General features: G+C 36.8%; 1 protein-coding gene across 2 annotated transcripts in view; it reads left to right on the forward strand.

Moving 5' to 3' along the window:
* Positions 1-21,064: 21,064 nt before the first annotated feature.
* Positions 21,065-25,002, forward strand: part of LOC126759147 (protein sprint) — a 282,986-nt gene continuing 279,048 nt past the window's right edge. The window contains exon 1 of one of the 2 annotated variants that reach the window (XM_050473803.1): positions 21,065-21,192. The gene's annotated coding sequence lies outside the window, so the exon portion shown is untranslated. The remainder of the gene's footprint in view (positions 21,193-25,002) is intronic. The other variant, XM_050473802.1, reaches the window with a different exon arrangement.

The raw sequence follows: 25,002 nt of genomic DNA on the forward strand, positions 1-25,002 counted from the left end.
GTTTAATATTCGACTCCGGCAGTTAGGTTTTATAAAGTCTATGACGGATTTATGAGAATTTCATGATTATAATTGCCTTTATTGTCTCACTCAGTTATAACTAGTCTAAATAAAACCCACCATGAGATAGGGGTGACAGGTACTCAAGTGTTGTCTCTCAAGATTTTCATTTCTCCATATTAACATTTATGAAGTAAAAAGTGAAAGATGTTTGTGTCCCGAACTTAAACCCCTTCTGAACTTACGCACAGCTTTTTCTTCACACATTCATTGAAAAAGCGATTAAAAGCATTAAAGTCGTGTAAGCCTACGGCGAAACTGCAAAGCACCATTATGCTAGTTTTAAAGGAAGTTATCATATACGCCTCGAGCGCATTTGGGGTGGCTGCGCCCAGACAAACTGCAGCTGTTGTCAAAGCTCAAACTCCACGACCGAAGCACTTGAGTGCGCTGGAATTACAAGAGGATACCGCTACGAGTGTTATGCGGAAGTGGAGCGGGTGAGACACATGGAAAAAATGTACGCAATAAAATTTGTATTGCCGATAACGCAATGGTCGGCAGCGGTCCTTGTTGCTGGGCTTATGTAAATAGAGCGCATTTCTGCAGGTTTGGTGGGTAGTAGCGGCGCACAGGACAGTCGGTAAGGTCAGCCGCTGGAGCATGGGTGCATTAAATCTTATATTTTCAATTAAAAATGGGAAATTGAACATGCCGCAGCAAGAACAGCAACACAGCAGACTCCGGCGAGAAAGTTGTGTACTCCGAAAGGACATTACGCGTAGAGCCTTTCTTGTTTGTAGCTGTGTTTGTCTGTATGTTTGAGCAATATCACGCAGCTCTTTTTATATCGAACTGCATTTTTGTAATTTTCTCAAAAAAATATTTAGGTTTTTTTTTAGATTTTCAATATATTCTGTAGAAAATCAAGCAGTCTGCAGTTTTTGCCTGGCATGTACCGTTATTTTTTGAAATATCACAGTGACCCTTGGGCAGTCGCAAAATAATTTCTTTTTGTTGTTGTTGTGTTTGCTTTTTTTCTGTTCACTTTCACTACCAAATTGCATGTAAATAAAAATGCCATTGCATTGTGCCTCGAGGCTTGAGTGCAGAGATTTTCAAACACTCCCCTCATTGAAACCTCCACTTTGTTGTTGTCTGCCCAAACACTCAAGGGCGGCACAGGCACACACTCTTATCGCATAGATAGAGCGGAAATTTAATATCGTTAGCCATAAATATCAGCCGCGCGACAATAATGCCAGAGTGCTGCAGTAACGCTAAGTAGGTGGAGCGCCAAATCGGCTGGCGTATTCGGGAGTAGACAAACTGAATAAGAGAGAGTCGTGTGGCGGACGATGTGGGCATTTTTGTATTAGTACTAAAGGTATTTACAAATGGTAAACCGATAAAGTATTCCATAATTTCTTTCAACTCCAGACAAGCACAGAAGAGTGAACTCTCATTCCTGCAAGTATATACTATTATACTAAGCCGATAGAGCCGCCTAACATGAGCGTGTCGAGATATTCTAAGATAACATCAAACACTTACTTGTTTTGAACTCCGTGATCACCTAATTGAAGGTCTGGGAAGTAAACTATCATCCTTACAGAGAGTGGTGTTCGATTTATAGATTTGAGTATACAGGAACTCGTTATGCAGGATTTTAGCGTATTTCAATTTACATCTAGATCATAACTTTGTTATTCCCATGACAAACAGTTCTTCTTTATCCGAATTGACTTTGTTTTTTTTTTTTCTTGGGCAAGTACTATCTTCCTGACCACCTAACTTTACTTGGATTGGGTTAATATTAAATTTTCCTATACTCCGCCGTAAAGACCTTTAAAACACATTCCAACATTCGTCCAATTATTTATATTTTGGCACAAAAATGTTGAGCTCCACTATAGATCAGCATCCTATTTCAAATACTAAATTTCCAAGGCGTTTCATTGTGGCTTCTTAAATCAAATAGATAGCTGTAAGTTGGAAGAGCTTTAAGAGTTTCGTAAACAAAGTTGGTACTCAGTCTCCCGGACAGGTAGTCGCCTTATATGGTCTCAAGGTACTGCTACGGAGCCAAAACGAGAGTTCAGACCAGAGGGAGTCATCTTCACTAACATATACCTACCATCACCTTAATGATGACGGAAGGGACACAGACTCTGAGACTTGTCAGGGCTTTCAAGGGTGGGCTAATGCTGCCTTATTAATTAACCTATAAGTAATTTCTGCAGAGTGTCACCACTGCAAACTTAGGTGAAAGAATACCTCGACCACCAGCATAGGGTTAAACCAATCCAACTATTAATCCTACTTGGCCGTATAAAATTCTGGATTTCGATCCTTACTTACCCGGATGTGAGAAAATTTGTAGAGACATTATAACAGCGAATTTCTGTTGAGTTTGCTTTTGAAAATACCTCAAGAAAATACTGAGTAAATTAAATAATTCTTTGAAAGAAATATTTTGAAGCCTTTTCCCATTAGAAGTTGAATCTTCAATATAATAAAGAATTTTGATTTTCTTGCCTTACAAAACATCTTTTCATAGTGAGCCAGTTTTCAAAATTGCAACAATATGAAGAGGGAGTGTAGATGGTGGACCAAAAAGCTTCTACCTCTAGGCAAAAGGGAACATAGCAATACTGTAGGGGTCCTCACAGGGCACTTACCCTTAATATCCTACCTTCAAAAAATTGGAAAACTAGGTCCGGCGGAATGAAGAGCATGCGCGGAGAATAATGACACTGGCACATTATATTTACGAACGCCCAACCTCCAGCCAGCTGATACGGAATATATTCTAGGGTTCCCAAGACTCCAACTTTAGAGGACAACATTAAGCGGCTGGGGTGGAAAAAATTAGTTATTTTACGCTGGAGGCCTAATCATTCTGTAGTATATGGTACTAACTTCGAGTCTGATCTTTTTTCTAACATTTTTATCGTTGCTATAATTCGAAATGGAATCATTACTACACTCTACCTTCCTCTGCGAACTCTTTCACCCACTCGCTACACTACTTTTGATAGCCCTAGTCTGCATTGAAATATTGCTCTCGAGTTGCGAGTGTTTGCACATCTCCTCAATGTAATTTCAAGAGCGCTACTTCTCATCAAGAATACCGCACGGCACAACACAATATGCCACATCAAATATTGTGGCAACATATCACACGGCAAGATATACATAAAGACAGCTCGTTGGCGTGAGGGTGGTACCTAGTTTCAGCAAGCATGGGTATAAGGGCTTTCATGCATAGCGGTACATTTGATACGTGGAACATCATTAATAACGTAACCAATAAATATTCGTATGAGCTTTTGCCTGATGTTGCACGTAATTACGACTAAGCGCTCGACGCGAATGAATGGAAGGGAGGCAAATGGAAATTTTGAGGGAAGTCGGTATAAGAAAGAATGGGCATGAGTGAAAGGAGAGTCGGTGTACCAAAAGCAGCAAGTGGTTGGTGGAGTTCGTAGTATATTGTACTATATATCTAGATATGTATGTAAGGCTGGAAATAAATACTTAAACCACCCACAAACATTTGATATTTGCAATCTGCTCGTCGATTTGTAAAAGTTGCACTCAGTAGCCTGAAATGATATGATATGAGATAGCAAGCAGTGGAGGCGCCCTTTAACTTTGAGTGGCAGTTAAAGCATGTGGGTGTTAGCTTGGGTATTAGTGGTTTGCTGGCGTACGTGTCTCCATTACAATATTAACGGTTTTATGATATGCACTAATATCCATACATATGTCTGTATGTAGAAGGATTTGTTTGTGCCAATACTCATCATTATGATTGTACTTGTTGTACTTACAAGTCATAATTCAAATGCTTACAAATGATGGGACATGCAGCGCCTCATTAACACATTGCGATTGTGTGGCTGCAACGTTTTAGTGCTTAATTGTGGCGTTGGTGGCATACACCATCATTAGTGTAGCAGGATACTCGTATTACTCGAAGGTGATGAGGTGCATTAAATACCGTTTAGTGGAGTGCAGGGGAGAGGGTGGAGCAATTGAAACGGCAAATTGCGATCAGAACTTTAATTTAAGATTTGTTAGTTGGTGCAATTAGGTGGTCACTAAATTTTGAAAAACATTTTTTTTTTAATTTTTCCAAAAAGTTCAAACAATGACTTTCTTAAATGTTCTAGCAAACTACCGAGACTTTGATATGAGATGAGAGGGGGAAACGAAATAAGGACTACCATATGAGGGCATGCACCTGGAATGTCCGGACCCTTAATTGGGAAGGTGCCGCTGCCCAGCTGGTTGATGTCCTCGCGAAAATAAAGGCTGACATCACCGCCGTCCAAGAAATGCGATGAACGGGACAAGGACAGAGACGAGTAGGTCCTTGTGACATTTACTACAGTGGCCATATAAAGGAGCGCAAGTTTGGTGTTGGATTCGTGGTGGGAGAGAGACTCCGTCGCCGAGTACTATCATTCACTCCGGTGAATGAACGTCTAGCCACAATCCGCATCAACATATCGCTGATTTGCGCCCATCATTACGCGATTATAGCCGAGTTAACAACAGCGCGCCAGTCGTTTTTTCTTTTCGCTACGTGGCGCCAATTGGATATTCCAAGCGAAGTCAGGTCCTTCTCCACTTGGTCCTTCCAACAGAGTGGAGGTCTTCCTCTTCCTCTGCTTCCCCCGGCGGGTACAGCGTCGAATACTTTCAGAGCTGGAGTGTTTTCGTCCATTCGGACAACATGACCTAGCCAGCGTAGCCGCTGTCTTTTAATTCGCTGAACTATGTCAATGTCGTCGTATATCTCGTACAGCTCATCGTTCCATCGAATGCGATATTCGCCGTGGCTAACGCGCAAAGGACCATAAATCTTTCGCAGAACTTTTCTCTCGAAAACTCGCAACGTCGACTCATCAGTTGTTGTCATCGTCCAAGCTTCTGCACCATACAGAAGGACGGGAATTATGAGTGACTTATAGAGTGTGGTGTTTGTTCGTCGAGAGAAGACTTTACTTCTCAATTGCCTACTCAGTCCGAAGTAACACCTGTTGGCAAGAGTTATCCTGCGTTGGATTTCCAGGCTGACATTGTTGGTGTTGTTTAAACTGGTTCCCAAATATACGAAACTATCTACAACTTCAAAATTATGACTGTCAACAGTGATGTGAGAGCCAAGTCGCGAGGGCGACGACTGTTTGTTTGATGTCAGGAGATATTTCGTCTTGCCCTCGTTCACTACCAGACCCATTTGCTTTGCTTCCTTGTCCAGTCTGGAGAAAGCAGAACTAACGGCGCGGCAATCACAAGGTAATCCTATTTGGAAGAACTGTGAACATTTCTCACTTCTCTACTTTCTGAGAAATCGTGACCACCGACTTTAAAAACGATGTTTCGAAAACATACGATCAACGATTGAATTCACGATCTAGCCTGACGGTTTTATTTTTTATAATGGGTTTGTCAAAAAAGTCTTGCGGTATTTTTATTGAATTTTTTTTTTTATTGAAATTGAAATGAATTTCTGATGACTCATGCCCAGCTCTTGACCGATGCTACGGCTGCTACTATGCCCGTCTCTTTCGACCAATTCAGCGATTTTATCGCAAATTTTCGACGACAGGCCTTCCGGAGCGTGGCATCTTCGACCACCTTTACACCAGAACGAAAACGTGGAAACCATCGTTGTGCGATGGAAATGGAAACTGTATCGGGTCCATAAACTGCACAAATTTTATTGACGGCTTGAGATGCATTTTTGCCTTTATCGTAGTAGTACTTAAAAGAAGCGGCAATCAATCAAACACGTGTTACCGCGTGAAATGAGCTTTCCAAAAAGGTATAGTAGGTATAGCATGACCCGATGCGACGAATAAAACTAGAACTACGCGTTTTCAGCGCCAACTAGCGAAAATACCGCAAGACTTTTTTGACAACCCATTATTTCAAAACACACCTAACCCCTTAAGCTTGGCTTCCTCAGAAAACTGTTCAGAAAAAATCGAAATTAAAAAAAAAACTTCTTTTGGGCACTAAGAAGTAATTTTTCATGTTCTATTTCCAGGTTTTCTACTTTTTTTTTAAGAAAAAACACGCAAACTTCAAATTTAATGGGTAATGTTTATTATCATTCGAAGGAACACTCTTTGGCAATTATTTTTTGAGGATTATCTCTTTCAAATGTTGGCCGCCGCTATGTTTCGATTTCGACGACTCGTTCGAGCATTTCGAATGGTAACTGGCGAATGACACGCGTGATGTTTTCTTCGAAGGCCTGAATCAAGGCGAGATTGTCTGCATTGACTTTAGCCTTTACATATCCCCACAGGAAAAAGTCTAACAGTTTGATATCACACGATCTTGGTGGCCAATCGACCGGCCCAAAATGTGAAATTATGTGCTCACCGAAGAGTTCTCTCAAAAGTCCATTGATTTATGCGAAGTGTGTGAAGTGGCGCCGTCTTCTTAAAACAAAATGTCGCCGAGATCTCAAGCTTCAATTTCAGGCATCAAATAGTCGGTTATACGGTACCGGCGAAGCGAAACCCATTTGAAGTTTTCCACGAACGTTTCAGAGCGCCCGGAAATCCGCTGTTAATTATCGAGTAACTCGAAAAGTATTTGGTGGATTTGCTGAGAAATTTGATTTTCTGATAATATTTCTAAGTTATTGCACTTTAAGAAAATATGAAATAAATTTTTGACTTTCTCTAAACGCTTAAGTGAAATGAGTTATGTTACATTTTGAAGCCAGTTTTGAATAAAATTTGAGTTGAAAATTATTGGAAACAAGTATATCGACCAGTTGAGGTTTCTTAATTAAATTTGCAGTTTTTCCTGACCACTTGCCAATTTTTCGCCACTCATAATTTTTTCAATTTTTTATCCCATTAACCTGGTCGCCTTGCAATTAATTTTTCTCGCACTATAATTACGCAAACTTTCACCACTTAGTGGGCAGACTTTAATTGCTAGGTGATAGTATTTTCATTATAGTTATTCTGAAAATAACATTGCAGCAAGACGGCCAAAAGCACTTGAGGCAGTTGCAGCGCGCCGGCATGCTCCCATACACAATCTGGTCACTCGCGCGCACGCACGCTGGCTGGACGGCGGCAGACAAACACACAAGCGGCGCTGGGTAATTGCGCGTGCAGCGCGTGCTGAACACTGTAAAGTATCTTGTAGATACATTAATTGCTGCAACAAACGAGAAATGCATTTTCATGATTTTCCGCAATTTAAAAAACAGCCGTACAACAACAACAGCGCTTTACAAGATTTCACAGCGCTTTTGCATGAGTTTTGCGAAGGAAAGCAATGTGCAACAGCATTTTTTAAATATTTGCTTTTATTGTTATTATTTGTTGTTGTTGTTTCTGCCAATCGCAGCACTAAATTAAATTTCTTTAATGAACAGCGCGACTGCGAGCCGTTGTTTGGAAATTTGTATTGTCCGACAAATTGTGTAAATTGTGCGGCGCACCCGGAAATTCGCTTTGGTCAAGTTGCATGCAGCAAACGGAAAATGCGCAAAAGATGCACAAGCGAAGCGTTGGTTGCGCAGCTGTTCGTGTGCTAAGCGCTTGGCGTGTTTCAGCGCGCGTTCTACTCAAAGACAGCCGTAGTTTGTTGTTGCTAAATTTTTGTGTTGTTGTGGCTGCTAACTTGAAAAAAACTTAAGATAAAGTAGCGAAATAGCGTTGGAAGCAGCGCAATGCTAGCCGGTGCAGCTAACCATTCAAGCGCAACAAATCACTGAAATGCCGCGGCGCAGAACAAATACAAAAACAACTGTTTGCGTTACGCTCGACTATTTTCTTCATTCTTTGTTGTTTGAAGTATTTTCGTATTTATTTATTTATTTCTGTTTTAGTTGTTTATGCTCTCTACGGCTTCCACTGCATACTGCGCATATTTGTAGAATTGTGGGTTAATGTGTCTGCTAAAAGCGTCGCTGCCGTCGCGGCAATGTGGCAACACTCGAGCGTGTCTACAAACGCTTTGCTATGCCGCTTTGTGCTCCATAACACACTGCTCTACTCGGTTCGATTTGTTTTTAGCCAAGTGTTCTGTGCAACATAGCGGTGATAGAAGTTTTTCTGAAAATCAGCAGCAGAGAATGCCTAAAGCAATCTTACTGGCTGTCATTAAAAAAGGGTTTCCGCTGTAAGTATCAATAAAACGTTGGTGTCACAACTCCACAGAGCGAAATTAATATCTGTTAGCCGATATTAATTAAAGTGTGGACCAACAGGAAGTCCTGTCGGGTTTGCAGTAGACGAGTTTGCCAAAAGCAGTCTTACAAAGACAGGATTATGAACAAGATCAACGGCCCGGCCTCTGTAAATTGTCTACTAGACGGTATTTGTTTATTTCTTGCGACTATAAGCGACTATGTACCAAGACTTGGACACGCTTTCGAGCTCAACAATCCAAGCTTAATTTGCCTTAACAAACGGAGTCAAAAGAACATGCGTTTCATCAACGCTTTAATCCGAAAATATGCCTTTTACTACTGTGACTGACATTTGGCGGACACTGTATAAGCTGAGAAAATAATCTCAGTACTGTGAGACATTCGTGTTTCATTAGTCAACAGCTCAGGTCAACAGCTCAGGTCATCAGCTTATAAAATAAATTATGTACTGTGAAGCCTTCGAGCTGTACTACTTAACATCTCAGGACGCCACGGTGTGATACACTGGAATCGATAGTGAGGCCGTAGAGACTGTTAAAATTCGCTTCAAACGAAGGTATTCTAGAGGATGACTACTTCTCTTAGATCTAGCAACTGAACTCCAACTGGTATCGCAAAGCACCAAAATTGGTTTACGCGTGGCTCTTTGGCCTACCAGATAAACCTAACCTAATTTAATCTATTTCTAATCCTTTTCTCGTAAGTTTCATAAAAACTGCAAATATTTTCTATCTCAGGTCATCAACCTGGCTAAATAACCTAAGCGCAGTTTTGAACGCTACATCGATTTTCACGTTTCCGAAAATGTAAGAAGGTCAAACATTTGTTTTGGGTTGTCTCAGTCATACCATAATCGAACTTTTATACACCCAGTTTCATTATCGACCGCCTCGACGATGCCACTTAGCCGTAATTTATCTGTGTTTTAATGATCTTAATTTTTTTGAGAGTGTTATAGATACTAACTGGATTGAAAACTTATTTAAAAAATACATCTTAAGGTTAGAGTCAATTAAACAGCTTTGAATTTAAGAAAATCGAGATTTATCAACTAAATTTTTATGAAACAAGTTGTATAACAACATTTTTATCTTGCTGATCAAACTATCATGGAATAATATTTGTTCTATCGGCTTCGGAAATGATGCATTAACATTTTCTGAAATTACAATACTTTCAATCTGGGCGGTTCGAGCCTTAAGAAGAGCTAGTTTGAAAACCACATTTGACGTAAGTCTTCAGAACTCGTATTTTCTGAATTTTTATAAATTTACTGCTTAGAAAAATGTATAGCCTGAGATACTTGTACTTTTCTTTACACAAAAAAGCTCACAAAAATTTCAAGCACTTTTAAATACCGATTACGAGTTGAAAAAATGCATCAGATAAAAATCCGCGTCCGTTCTGGTTGCGTATACCCGATTGTCGAGGTAATATAGGCTCTCTAAGTTGGTTTACCTGTAGTGTTTTGTGTCCTATCGGAATGGCTTGAATTGCAGTTCAAAGTTTTAGCCGCTGTTCTCTTGGACAAGAAATTATTTTTAGTCTGAATGAAGTTATGGAGTCTTCATAGGTAGAACCTCGTTACTTACAGTAGCTAGTAGCAGTGTTACATTCAAAATCGTTGGCTTGGAATTCCCCAAAATGCACTGGATCAACAAATTATCGTTGGCGTACAAACCTTAACCCAACTTTCTGATTTGCTTCAATCTAACTTATTGCCTTACTAATATTATTTTTTGTTCACTTCTCATTTGCATTTCATTTCTTCTTTTCGCTACGTGGCGACAATTGGATATTCCAAGCGTAGCCAGGTCCTTCTCCACTTGGTCCTTCCAACGGAGTGGAGGTCTTCCTCTTCCTCTGCTTCCCCCGGCGGGTACTGCGTCGAATACTTTCAGAGCTGGAGTGTTTTCATCCATCCGGACAACATGACCTAGCCAGCGTAGCCGCTGTCTTTTAATTCGCTGAACTATGTCAATGTCGTCGTATATCTCGTACAGCTCATCGTTCCATCGAATGCGATATTCGCCGTGGCCAATGCGCAAAGGACCATAAATCTTTCGCAGAATTTTTCTCTCGAAAACTCGTAACGTCGACTCATCGGTTGCTGTCATCGCCCAAGCCTCTGCACCATATAGCAGTGACAATATAAGCTGACGACGTCGCTCAATAGTTAGTGGAGGAAATGTGATACTTTGTATAAGATTTTGTAGGGTTAGTAATCTTCAAGTAGTGATAGTGATGTAAACTGTGTTAACTGTAGGTAAGCCTCTTAAGTTAGGATAAAGCGACTGCTGTTGTTGTTTTAACGATTGTCTAAACCCGCTTTGATGCTAAGGTTCAGGTTGTTTGTCAACGGACGGTTATCTAACTGTAGATACAGTCCCCTTGCTGTTTCGAGGTGAGTCGGACCATTGGGAGAGAAGTGTTAGATGTGTGTGATTCGTTGGGCATACAAAGAGGTGATTAGGTTGTTTTTTAGTATACTCTGAGCGTTTTGAGCCTAACCCAAATCTGTCGAGGCGGCTAATATCGATTCCGTCCTAAGTTAACGAACCAGGAAAGTCAAGAATAATTCTTTTAACATAAGCCTGATGAAACTTTTAGTAAATAAGTTTTAAATAGTCTGATTAGGAGGCTATACTGAAATCGGAACATTACGGAATGTACAAGAAACGCTTTTGAATAACAAAATAAGGTTAACCTAACAGTTTGAAAGGTTTCAAAGACAAATCAAAAGACCACCAAGCAAACCAGCTGTCAAAAATTATCTAAATATTCAAAATGGCCAACCTTGTCAGGCTAAGTAGGTCATATGAGTACCAGCATAACCCAATAAAACAATCGAAAATATAATACACATAGCCCACGAAATTTCAAAATTTGCGATACTTTTTGTCCAAAGCTCGTATATAAGCTGGCAAGATGTGCTATGAGTATCGCAGTCGCCTCATCTTAAAGTTTCAAGAGAGGTAGACAGTCGCTTACGACACGTCGGCGACTGTAACTTATCAAATACTATGAATTTCGGTCTGAATTTTTCACAGCATGTTTTCAATATTCAATTTACTGTCAAAACATAAACCAAAAATCGATTTTTCGAAGTGATTACATGAGAATACACCCTTAAAACCGCATACCTTAAGAACCCTTTTGATGTCGCCTTTTAGAATAATGTGCGTTCAATCAGACCTCTTTGACCAAAAAACAAAGCTGAAGGTAACAAAATCTCTTGTTTGTTGTAAGGTAACTACAGTATGCCCCTTCAGTTTGAACTCATGCGTCATCTTCCTTTCATTTGCTTAAAATACAAATCTACTTGCACCATATACTCGTAAAGACAGACGTTCCGAGGACTCAATGTTTTAGGCTTAAAGGAACACTTTTTGGAAACTGGAATACTACGGAAAGTGCACATATGGGACATGCATTATTAATCGAATCTCAAAACCTTGTGAGCTAATGCGTTGTAATCTGGTGCCGTTCAAATCGCCCCACTCTAGCTTAATACCACCAAAAACTATGCATTTTCCACTAACTTCCAAAGCCAGTTTCCACATTTCTCTAATTTCAGTAAATTATTTTATGATTAATTAGACACTTTTCACCACCTAACTTTAATATATTTGATCATTTTCGCTAATCCACTGATAAACAGGCAGCCGATATCCGCCACAAGTATCGGTTGCAACAAGCTTTGGCCAGTCGGCGCAGTCATTGCACTCTAAATGGCAGCATTTTCATTTCATGTTCAACGAAATGGCGATTTTCCACGGCCACTCGGATCAGGTGTATGCGGCAGATTTATTTGTGGAGGGCGGCGGTTGTTGGTGGCAACACTTTCTCCTTTTCTGCTGCGCGTTCCGGCTGCCAACTACCGACTGCGCGCATAAATTGTGTATTTGCTGTTATTATACCCTGAACAGGTTATATTAAATATCTGACAAAGTTTGCAAAACACAAAAAGCAAACTTGGAGCTCGTAATGAGCTGAGTCGATTTAGCCATGTCGGTCCGTCTCCCTGAATATGCGCGAATTTACTGAGATAACGTTCTGAAATTTTGCACACGTTTCTTTCTCACCAAAAATGCTCATTTGCTGGAACGGCTGATATCGGACTACTATAACATATAGCTGCTAAGGATCGGTATCAAGTGCTTTTAAGGAAAACCTTTTCCTTTGATGAAATAGCTTTAGGAATTTGGTCTTGGTTATTGCCTAAGGGGTAATCTCGCAAGAAATATTTGAGATCGGATTACCATAACATATCGCGGTTATACAAACTGAAAGGTCGGAACCAAGACCTTGTATGAGAAACTTTTTTACTAGGCACGTGATCTTCACGAAATTTGGCATGAATAATTCTTTATATCGCTTTTGAATAATAGTCGAATAAAATTTTCAGTCGGATCACTGTACCATATGACTGACCAATAAAAATCAAATTCATAAATGAAAACTTTTTTATTTGTGAGGGGTTTGTGAGGGGTACAGTTTTGGTGCAAACGAAGTTTCGTCTTTTCTTGTTATACCCTGAACAGGGTAGTTTGTAACACCCAGAAAGAAGCGTCGGAGACCCTATAAAGTATATATATCAATGATCAGTATGTTGAGCTGAGTCGATTTAGCCATGTCCGTCTGTCTGTATATATATGAACTAGTCCCTCAGTTTTTAAGATATCGTTTTGAAATTTTGCAAACATCATTTTCTCTTCAAGGAGCTACTCATTTGTCGGAACTGCCGATATCGGACCACTACAACATACAGCTGCCACACAAACTGAACGATCGGAATCAAGTACTTGTACGGAAAACTTTCACATTTGGCAAGATATATTCACAAAATTTGTTATAGATTATTTTCTAAGACAACAATGTAATCTCCGAAGATTTTGTTCAGATCGGTTAACTATAGCTTATAGCTACCATACAAACTGAACGATCGGAATCTAGTTCTGGTATGGAAAACTTTTGCATTTGACAAGATATATTCACGAAATTTGGTATAGATTATTTTCTAAGGCAACAATGTAATCTCCGAAAAAATTGTTCAGATCGCTTAACTATAGCATATAGCTACCATACAAACTGAACATATAGTTACTAAAAGAAATGCGTCTGTGAAGGGTATTACAGCTTGGTGCAGCCGAAGTTATCGTTTTTTCTTGTTTTTTTTTTTTAATTTTATTTGTATTGCTGGTTGACATTACTTTTATTTATAATTTCGCTGCTCTGGCGTGCGCTTTAGTTGCCGGGTTATTGCATTTAATGAAGTGGCCGCAAGTGGCAGCTATGACCAAATGCAGTCAGACAAGCAAATAGACGGACGTGCAGTCAGCGCTGTCAGCTTGCCAAGGCATGTTGTTGCCGATAAACAGTATTTTCTATATGTTGTTGTTGTACGCTGTGCAGCGGTGCGTACAATGTTTGCTTGCCACATGTTTATTTCCAGCCAGCCGTCGGTGCAGTGGTTGTGGTTGCTGTCACCTTATGTGCCACTATTTGACTTGGTAAGAGTTGCTGCTTGTTGTTGCCATTTATCTCTTCTTACTTTCAACTGCTGAGCACATGTTGTTATCGTCAGTTGTTGCCACATGCAACATGTCGCCGCTGCCTTGCCACTCTGACATTGCGTATTTAACGGATTTTCATTGCATTATGCTTATTACTAATGCTGCTGTTGTTGTTTTTATTATTATTTGTTGTTTTTGTTGTTGCATTGCCAGCAGTGATTTCTATGAATGCTTGTTTTTTGCGTCTCTCGTGTCTCTTTGTTACCTCAAGCGTCGTTCAGGTTTTTATTCGCTAACAACATTATCGTGGTTGCTGTGGTTGTTGCCCTGCGGTGTTGTTGTCATTGCCAGGAAATTACACACGACTATTACGGAATGCTGCGTCTGCTGGCTCAGTGGGCCGAAACATTTTCGCAATTAAATTCGTTTTTCTGCTGCTCTTCATAAGAATTGCAAATTATTACAAAATTGTGCAGGAGATGACGGCGCGGTTTCCATTGCGCCGAAACCGGAAGTTCGGTGAGAGCGAAAACTAGATGTCGTTTTTGCGAAGTTAAAAGTTGATTATTTGCTGTGTATGATTACAGTTCATATGTTTTGATTTAGTTATTGGGTCCACAACAATATTCATGCAGTTTGCGACGAGTTGAAGAGAGAGAGAGAGCGTTTAACTAGATTATTACTCCATTTTTCCAATATTCCGAACATTCATTGGAAATATTATGTCTTTGTGCGCCCTTCTAAGTACCATTCATTTGAAGCCTAAACTTCACTCAAATAAGTCCAGACTTGTGCCCGAGAAAGTGTTTTTGTGGCGCTTCTTCTTCATTCCTTAAATATGAAGAAACCCTTACCCGAAAGTAATTGTATTTTGGTGGAAGTTTATGGCTATATAACTGAGCGTACGTGCCAAAAGCAGTATGCACGATTACAATTGATGTTTCTGGCTTGGAACGAAGAACCTTCTGGTTAGCCAAAAAAGTTTGAAGATGAGAAACTGAAAGCATTACTCTATGTAGATTGCTTTTAAACACAAGAAGTGCTTGAGGAATCTTTGGTAGTCACTCAAACAGCATTTTCAAAAAGTTTAAAAGCAGCCGAATACACACAAAAAGAAGAAAATTATTAGCCATATGCATTGAAGTCAAGAGACGTTTGAAGACGATTTACAGTGGCTAGTAGCTAGTGATCAAAAATGAATCCAATACGAGAATCCTAAACGCAAAAAATCGTATATGAAACCAACCAAACCGAATCAACGGCGAAGCCAAATTCGGATGTATCGAAGCCAATATACCCTTCACAGGTGCATTTCTTTTAGTAACTATGTGTCCAGTTTGTATGGCAGCTATATGCTATAGTGAGCCGATCTGAACAATTTCTTCCGATATTACATTATTTCTACGAACAATAACTCATACCAAATTTCATGAAGATATATCATCAAATTAGGAAGTTTCCCATGCAAGCATTTGATTCCGATCACGGGAGGTTAGACGCCCGGGAAATGCATCCTTCAGCTTATCGGTTGTGGCACATGCAGTGTGTGCCGTTGCACCGTCCTGTTGGAACCACATCTTTTCCAGTCCCAATTCATCAAGTTGCGGCAAAACAACTCGTTGATAATTGTTCTGTAGCGCTCACCACTCACAGTAACCGTTTGGCCTGTGACGTCTTCAAAGAAAAAAGGTCCGATGACTCACTCAGCGAAAACAGCACACCATACAGTGACTTTGAGCGGGTGTAATGGAGTAAGAAGGAAATGGGCCTCATCACTCATGATTATTCTTGCTGAAAAATCATCTTCCTCTTGGTGGTGATTAAGAATGGCTTGAGCGTATGTTAAACGCGTTTGGCGGTCAGCAGCTAACAGTTCACGCACCGTCTGGACTTTGTACGGAAACATCTTCAAATCTTGTACCAAAATTCACTGCAAACACCGTCGACTGATACCCATTTGCGTGGCACGTCGTCTGGTCGATGTCGACGGCGCTTCCATGACATCCTCGGCAACAGCAGCAATATTCACTGCAGAACGGCTACTCCGGGGTCTGTAATGCCTGGCAGCATCTCGTGTTGTGCCAGTCTCTTCGAGGCGAGCGACTAAACGTCGCAGTGTTTCACCAGTAGGCGTCGGACGGCCAGGAAATCTACGACGAAATTCACTTTGTGCCAAAGTCACCAACCGATTATTGGTCAAATAAATAGTCACCAATAACCCGCGTTCTGGAGCAGTGTAGCAGTGGAGCAGTTTACTACACAAATGTCAAAACAGAACTGACATTAGAGGTCAATTGCAAAATTTTTAGCATCTTCTGATCATATTCTGGCTTTTGCGACACTCTGTACTTCACATACCTTCAAAATTTAAGTGAAAAATTCAAATTACCAAGTTTTTAGGTTATTTTATTTTTATCTTATAGAAACCATTTGGTTAAACGTACTTTTTAATATCCCAAATACTTTGTTAATATTTTTCTTACTTTATAATATTTATTTTTTCTCTTTAGTTCGACGGCAAATCAAAAAAACCCCTAATTTTCAATTAAAAATTGTCTTGTCTAAACTTGAGATTTTTTTAAAGTAAGCCTTATCTTTGTGGAAATCTTTGGTGAATAATAAATGTGCTAAATTTTCTCAGAAAATGAAAAAAATATCAGGTTAAGCTAATTGAACCATCTGAACAAAAAGGTGTGTCAGTAAAGTTAGGCGTGGTTATGGACTTACCTTGCTCCTAGCATTGAAAAATTATGACTATAAGAGAATTGGATAACTCAACAGGACAACGATCCTAAACACAGGTCTAAGATTGTTAGTGAGTGGCTGTTATATTGAACACCAAAAACTCTGGCTCACCCTCCGTCAACCCTAGCTCCTAATCCTATTGAGCATCGGCCTTAACCGAGAAAACAGGCAGAGAATTATTTCAAAGAGGAGCGACCGAAAAGCGGCCTTGATTGAAGAATTGCGCAAAATCTTTCCAGAATTTCCAAAACCAACTTGCAGAATCCATGCCGAGAAGATTATCTCTATCTATACTACATAAGGAGTTTAAAAAATTTCTTCTGGTTATAAAATAAATAATTTTATATAAAATCCTTGATAAATTTTGAGTTGCATTATATACCCATGACCTATGAATCATTAAAGTCATTACATATCCCCAACTTATGTTCCTGAAACGACTTACCTCACACTGCAGGCGCTTTTATTTCCTATGTATTTATATACACATGTATATACATATGTATGTAAGTATGTACATACATATGCAAATATTTACATACCTAAGTTCTTATGTCATTTGCGAAATAGGCCATCTCAGCCACTCAAAAACATAAATTCCGCATTGCATTAGCACTCCACAAGTGATAAAAATATCTGCAAAGCAATAACTAAACGCACACACACTTAAGTATGTATGTATGTAGATACATATGTATGTATGGATGTGTGGGATTCGGTTGCAATCACACTATAGAATAAGACGCAGAAGAGTTAAAAGAAGCGTTACAAGAAGAGGTGAGTGAAGAAAATGTGTACGCAGAACGTCAAGACAGAACTTGAAGCGGACCAAACGGTTCACCAACAAGTTGCAAATAAGAAATAAGTATATAGTACATACATATGTATGTACTATATATACATACATACTATGTAAGTATTTACTTATAACAAAATATGTTACAAGGGAGAGGAAGAATCAAAAATTATGCTAATTTTAAGTGCAGATATTTATCTTTATGCTTTCTTTCTTATAACCCACTGGTTTTTAGTGTTTCAGCACAGGTAGAAAGGAAGAATTCCAATAAGAAATCGTTAGAGATAGCAACATTATGAACTAAGAATAAAAGTTTCGGTCCTGAAATTATGCCATTAGTTCTGTCGCCCGCTACGCTCTTAATAGTACTCTTCCGGAATGTTTCGAGATCTCACATATTCTTCGTAAAACCAACGAATGTAACAATTCGAAACAAATATAATGTCTATAAGACTATAGCTTTCTTCACTATTTCTTAAACTAGGAAGCTATTAGAACTCGCTGGATCTATATTTTATATACACTTGGTACTCTTTATAAGAGCTAAGAGCATTCCGCACTAAAGTGTCGATGATTCGAGAAGTTAACCTTCAAGAAATTAACCTTACTCTTCAATTCTTGGTGATCTAAAGGTTGTTTTTCACACATGCGGTTACCAAGAAGAAATAAAACGCATATAATTTAATGTTATGGCAAATAATTTAGCATTATTATAAATATAAATATTTAAAAATTGTTTCTGGCAATTGACCGCCACGACTGGGTCGAATAAATTTCAGCCGAGAGGCCCAATTTTCGACCACTTTTGGCAGCAAGTAGTCCCGTCTAGTTGAAGCCAAAGATCGCCCACATCAACATCCTGCATTTCAAGCATGAAAACTCATTTTTCCTTAACACTAAAGCGTTCTCCAGTGACTGAAAATTATAGCCAATGATTCCCTCTGCCCATAGAACACAGCATATGGCGTCTTAACAATGGCTTGTGGATTATCATGACTCCAAATGCGAATATTTATACTATATACATCGAAATGTAACCAATTAAAAAGCCATAAATTCGGTTTGGAAAATTATTTTTATTTTGTTTTTAAGTACAAAATGTGTGAAAATAATCATAAATTCAGGACCAATTCACTTTTACTCGATATGACCACCTTTTGCCTTAACTATGGCCTTGAGACGGTCAAAAAGGAATCGCAAGCTGCCCGAATGTGACTTGCCGCTATTTTGGCCCACTCACGGACAATGGCTTTCTTCAGCATCTCGAGACTGGTGTATTTTTTACTTCGGACCTTGCTCCTCAAAATGGCCAAGAGAGAATAATCCATCGGATTCGCATCTGGTGAATTCGAGAGCCATTGTGTGGTCGTAATGAAGTTCGGAACGTTGTTTTTCAGCCATTCTTGGTTCACTCGCGCTTTATGAGACGGTGCTGAGTCTTGTTGAAACATCCATGGTTTGCCCACGGCTTCAAAGCAGCCTCCAGAACACTTTCCCGATAATATGTCGCATTTACTTTGACGCCAGACTCGATGAAAACAATTGGAGAGCGCCCATCTGCGGTGACAGCGGCCCAAACTATTATTTGTGGCGGGCCTTCTGGTGGCTAACCGATGACTTAGATTCTCGGATGAATGGTCGGTCAAGTAAACGCTATCGTTTTGAGAGTTTACGAATTGTTCAATTGGAAACATTTTTTCGTCACAAAACACAATGTTGGGAATTTCACCGCTTTCGGCCAAGGGAAGCAACTGCTTCGCTTCCTCAAGTCTTACTTGTTGCGGCTTCAGTGTGAGATCATGGGCCTTTTGGAACTTGTAAGGCTTGACCTTGAGCTCATTTTTCAATATGCGTCAGATGCTACGGTCGGATATTTTCAGTTCTTTAGCCATTTGATTGGCACTTCGTCGTGGATTTCGCTCAAGTCGCTTCTTCACTTTCCGAAACATCTTACGTGACGTTGCAGTCTTTTGATGACCACCTCCATGGCGTTTTGCGATGCTACCAATATCATTGTAATGAGTGATGGTGCTATAAACAAAAACTTTGTTCACATTAAGGTGTTTGAGCTCACCTTATCCAATAGAGTAAACGGGGTGCGAAACCGACGTATAGTTGCTCGAATTACCGATTCTGCTAGACGATTTACCGAATAAGTATTGAACGCCGAGCGCAAACAATAAGTCTGTTTACAAAAATTGTAAACCAAAATCAAGTAGTAGCTGTCAAAAAAGTATAATCTCATTGAAAGTCACACGTATAAAAAATCATCCATTATAAATCTTTAATTATCATCATCAAAATCGCCTCATTTCGTGTCAACCAAACAAGTCAAGAATTAAAGTAATTTTGTATGTTATTGACCTAAAGCGGTATGACAACCTAATATCTTCAATTATTTTTTTTAAAGCCTAAAGCAATTAGTGCCGCGATTTTTTTAAACAAATTATAGAGTTACTGAAACATACTTATGTATGTATGTATGTATATGTCATAAGGGTCCAGAGCCTATGAGTAGAATCTGATTGTAGCCTGACTAATTCCTCGCCTCTATGAAATTCCATTAACTTCCTGCTCCCTATTTCGGTTGGGTAGTTACTTCCTGTACACACCTTAATGCGAACAAGTTCTCTGGAAAGAATAGTGGCGGGAACTTCAAAAAAAAAACATTAAGATCGTTTTGATTTCCGACCGATTTCGAAGTAGTTTAATTAATGTTTATTTGAAGGAAGAGGCATTGTGAGCGTTGGGGATCTCTGTTCTCTATCTCTTGAAGTAGGTTTTCTTTCAGTTTATCGCTGTTTAACAATCGAACAATCTGCACTGCCGCCTTTTTCAGACTCAATTATTACACCTGCCCAAAAGATTTATCTTAATGTATCAAATTCGGATACATATCCGAGGAAGACGTTTCTAACTGTTTTAAAGTCAATCAAGAACTCTACAAAACCTGAAAATTTATTCAATCGACACAGAGACTTTTATTCACTTCAAAAGAAGATCAGCAGGAACTAATCATCCAAACTTGTTTTAAAACCTACTTATTTGAAAGAATTACTTGGACAACATGTACATACATACATACATACATATGTACATATCTATAAGACTTAAAAAATACGAATAACTGAGTTAGATGAAGAGGTTTTCCGGTGGCCATTTTTGGGGTCTTCACAAAACCCTTCATATCACACGAACTACGTGTTTTGCTGAAGATCACATCTTCTTTGCCTTATGTGTCTTTCCAACCGCTCCAATTTGCATATGTCAGGCACTGCTATTCGCACCGGTGAATTTGTGCACGAACGGTAAATTCGTGTACTCACCGTCAACGAACAACAACAGCTACTAAATAAAACAACAATAGCAACTAAAATAAGAACAACAACGCCAACTATAAAGATCAAAACAACAGCCATAACAAACTTGAGTCATGCAGACGACAACAAAAAATGAAGAAACAGCAACAAAGACGAACGCGGACACACCGCGCAACGCGTCATATAACGCCATACAAAAGCAGAAGCAACAAAAGCATATAAGTAAGACGCGGCTAGGGCGCACAAGACAACACAAACGAGAAGACGACTCTGCTTGGCACTGTCGTCGTTGTTGGACGCCGATGGCGATCTTTTGGGGGTTGGAGACGACGGCAGCGCCGCCACCGTTGGACAACTCACGGCGAGCACAGCCAAGCGATGCACGAAAATCCACTCACTGGATCGCGACACCGAGCGGCCAGCGAAGCAACCAGCCAGCCAAGTAAACGCGCGACTCAGCGCTCAGTTAGTTGTCGAGATACTTTCATAGCGAACGAATGCGCAGTAGCGAAGAACGCGTTGCTCGCCGCGCGATCTAAAACAAATTACAAGCGAAACGTAGCATAGCAATAAATTCAACAACAACAATAACGAAAGTAATGCGAAAATAAACGAGTAAACGACCTGCGGGTAGAATAAGTGCGCAACGGCAGCAACAACAACACGCGCGTTAGTGTCGAAGAAAATTCTTTGCTGTGAAAATTATTGTGTATAAATAAAATACATACATACATACATATGTATATAATATATGAATATATTCGTAAGTGAAAAGTTGAAGTGCAACCAGAAGTTGGAAAATATACAACAAGTGCTGCTGCATGTGTTGCAAGTGCAAGCGGGGGGTGTGTGCTCATGGTTGGTTGGGCGAAAGAAGTTGGTGGCTGCTGACGGGATTTGTGTCAGCTTGAATTTGGTGAATGTTGTCGTTGCTGCTGCCGTTGTTTTTATTATTATTGTCGCACTATCGTAATTCACGGTTCAGTTGTTTTCGTAGCTGATATTCGCACGTTCTTTGTTTGTGTTTTTGTTGCTGGCTTTATATGCCGCTCTAGCGACGGTCAGCAAGGCGACAGCGCTTGGCAGACCAATTCCGGCTTTAAAGTGAATCATAGTGAATTTAAGTGGAATTCGGTGATGCGCTTGTAGCAATGGCAACAACAACAATGTAAAATGTTTAAACCACAATAGTTCGGAAGCAAAGTGGAGATGAATGAAATAAAAAACTAAATAATATAGTTTAAACAAAATTACAAAAAATTAGAAAATTTAAACTAAACAAAACTTTTTAATTTACATTAAAAAAAATCAGAAAATAAGTGTAAAATAATAATGCATATATTTTGAAAATTAAAAAAAAATCATTACAAAATAAAGAAAAAACATAAAAATTAATTTAATTAATTAAAATACAATGAATAAAATATAAAATATTCAAAATTAGAAAAATTAAGCAAAATTATAAATAAATTACAAAAAAAATTAAATTTAATAATGATTTGAATTTATTAAAATACAAGTAAATGAGTATAATAAAAAAATTATAACAAATTAAAAATACTCAAAATTAAGAAAAAAAGATTAAACAAAACTATAAAAGTTTAGGAAAATTATACAAAAATAAAAAAAAAAACGTATTTAAAAAAATTAATGTGAAAAATAAATTTAATTAATTAAATGAGTATAATTAAAAAATTTACTAACAAACTAAAAATAATTAAAATAAGTAGAAAAGGTATTCAAAATTATTACTCGAAATTAAGAAAAAATTAATTAATATTAATTATAATTAAAGTTAATTAAAAATTAAAATAAAGCAAAAATAATTTTAAATAAAAGATTAAGCAAAACTATAAAAGTTTAGAAAAATTATACAAAAATAAAAAAAAACATATTTAAAAAAATTAAAGTTAAAAAATAAATTTAATTAATTAAATGAGTATAATTAAAAATTTAATAACAAACTAAAAATATTAAAAATTAAATAGAAAAGGTATTCAAAATTAATACCTCGAAATTAAGAAAAAATTAATTAATATTAATTATAATTAAAGTTAATTAAAAATTAAAATAAAGCAAAAATAATTTTAAATAAAAGCTTGGAATATGTCTTTGAATTAAAAATAATTTTTAAATTATAAAAAATAAAAATTAACAACAAATTAAAAATACTCAAAATCAAGAAAAAAGATTAAGCAAAACTATAAAAGTTTAGGAAAATTATACAAAAATAAAAAAAACATATTAAAAAAAATTAAAGTTAAAAAATAAATTTAATTAATTAATATTAATTGTAATTAAAGTTAATTAAAAATTAAAATAAAGCAAAAATAATTTTAAATAAAAGCTTGAAATATGTCTTTCAATTAAAAATAATTTTTAAATTATAAAAAATAAAAATTACCAACAATACAAATTAAATCAATATTAAAAAAAGAAAATAAAATTAAAATTAAAAAAAAAAATTAATTAATACGAGTAAAAAATAAGATAAAAAATTTAATAATAACTTTAAAAAAATATATAGAAATAAAGAAAGAAAGAAAGAGCTATAACATATAGATTTTACATAAAATTAAAATAAAGAATAAATATATTTAAATAGAAAACAAATATATCTACATACACATGTATTTTTACGAGTATGTACATATTTAAAACATATATAACTTTTTTTTATATACATACATACATATGTATGTACTTACCTCAAGAATTTAGAAAGGTGTTTGCGAGCAAAAATCTTAGAAACTTTTTTCTTGCTCACAAAAGTCATTAACTTTTACGATCGCTTGGTGTTCTTGCAGCACAAGCCAACATGAATAACAACAAAAATGACTGCGCAAAAACTAAAATTCATTATCAAAGCCAAATACATGCAAACAAACATGATTACACACTTACATATAATATATGTATGTATGTATTTTTGTGCGAAAGAAAGCCGAATTAGTCATAAGAAAACATAAAATACATACAAACACCCAAATATAAATATGTATGTTTTATGCGTATGCATATAGTCATGTATACATACATACATACATGCATACATAGGTATATGTGTATCTACAAAATTTATTTAAATAATTTGCGTATTAGTCAAGTGTGGATCGTCAACTTTTGTGTTCTTGTTGTAGTCTTTTGTGTTCCTTGTTTATTTATAAATATTTAGTTGATGAAAAGCTATTTCTGTTTCAAAATTTAATTGAATGCAAAAAATATGTACATACGATACATTTGTTCAAAATCGCGCTGCAAAATGTTTGTTTTTGTTTTCAATCAGAATTTTGTGCTAACGGTTTCGTTATAATCGAAGGCAAGTGTATTTGGACAACCACTGCATTAAATACATATGTATGTACTTGTATGTATGTATGTACGTGTAAAAACTATGTGAACTGGAAAATTTACACGATTGAAATATATGGGAGTGGACAATCTAATAAAAAAAGATAAAATCAGAAAATTATTTGCAAGCAAAACGCTAAACAAAATTTAACGGTATTTCAAAATTTAATATTTTTTTTTGTTAAAACGAGAAATTATTTGGATTGAAAATAATAAACTGTAATTAAAAATTAAACTTTAAAAATTAAAAAAAAAAATTAAAGAAATTGGAGTTAAAAAAGTTTCATTTAAAAAAATTAATTAAAATTTTAAAAATTTATTTAATTAATTAAAAATAACTGAATGAATATAATTAAAAAAAATTAATGCTAATTTAAAAATGATCAAAATTATAATTTGTTTTTGCGAATGAGGGTGAAAAATGCTACTTCCAAATCACTAAAAACTAAAAAAATTATGAAAGATTAGGTGAAATAATAAAACAAATAATAAAAACTTAAAAGCAAGCAAAAAAATTACATTTAAAAAAATTAATAAATAGCGGATCTTAATGATGAAAAAATTTTAAATATTAAAAACAAAAATGCAAATAAAAATCACTACAAAATAAAGTAAAAAAATTAAAAAAACATAACAAAAAGCTTGAGTTAATTAGTTATAGTTAAGTAACATAATTATATTACTTTTTATAAAAACGATAAAGGTAACTGAATTGCAAATAATATTTAAATTTTAATTCCAAAATTGGAATAACAAATCGAAAATTTTAACTTTAATATAAAACTTGTTAATTTGAAAATTCGCAAACCTGCTATATTATAATTTTCGATATTAATATAGAAGCTATATATGCAAAATATTATATAAAATACAAATAAACAAACCAAAAAAATGTTTAGAACAAATAATTTTTCATAATTAATTTTACAGATTTTCCATTTTTTCTGATCATGAAAAAATAATTAAGGTTCTTAAATTGTTTTTTTAAATGGGCAAAAAAATATTAAGTATAAGTAATCTTTTTTTGTATGAATAGCAAAAAATTTCTCAATTATACATAATTTAAATAAAAAT

This window comes from Bactrocera neohumeralis, chromosome 5 (genome assembly GCF_024586455.1).
Source record: "Bactrocera neohumeralis isolate Rockhampton chromosome 5, APGP_CSIRO_Bneo_wtdbg2-racon-allhic-juicebox.fasta_v2, whole genome shotgun sequence".
NCBI lineage: Eukaryota > Metazoa > Arthropoda > Insecta > Diptera > Tephritidae > Bactrocera > Bactrocera neohumeralis.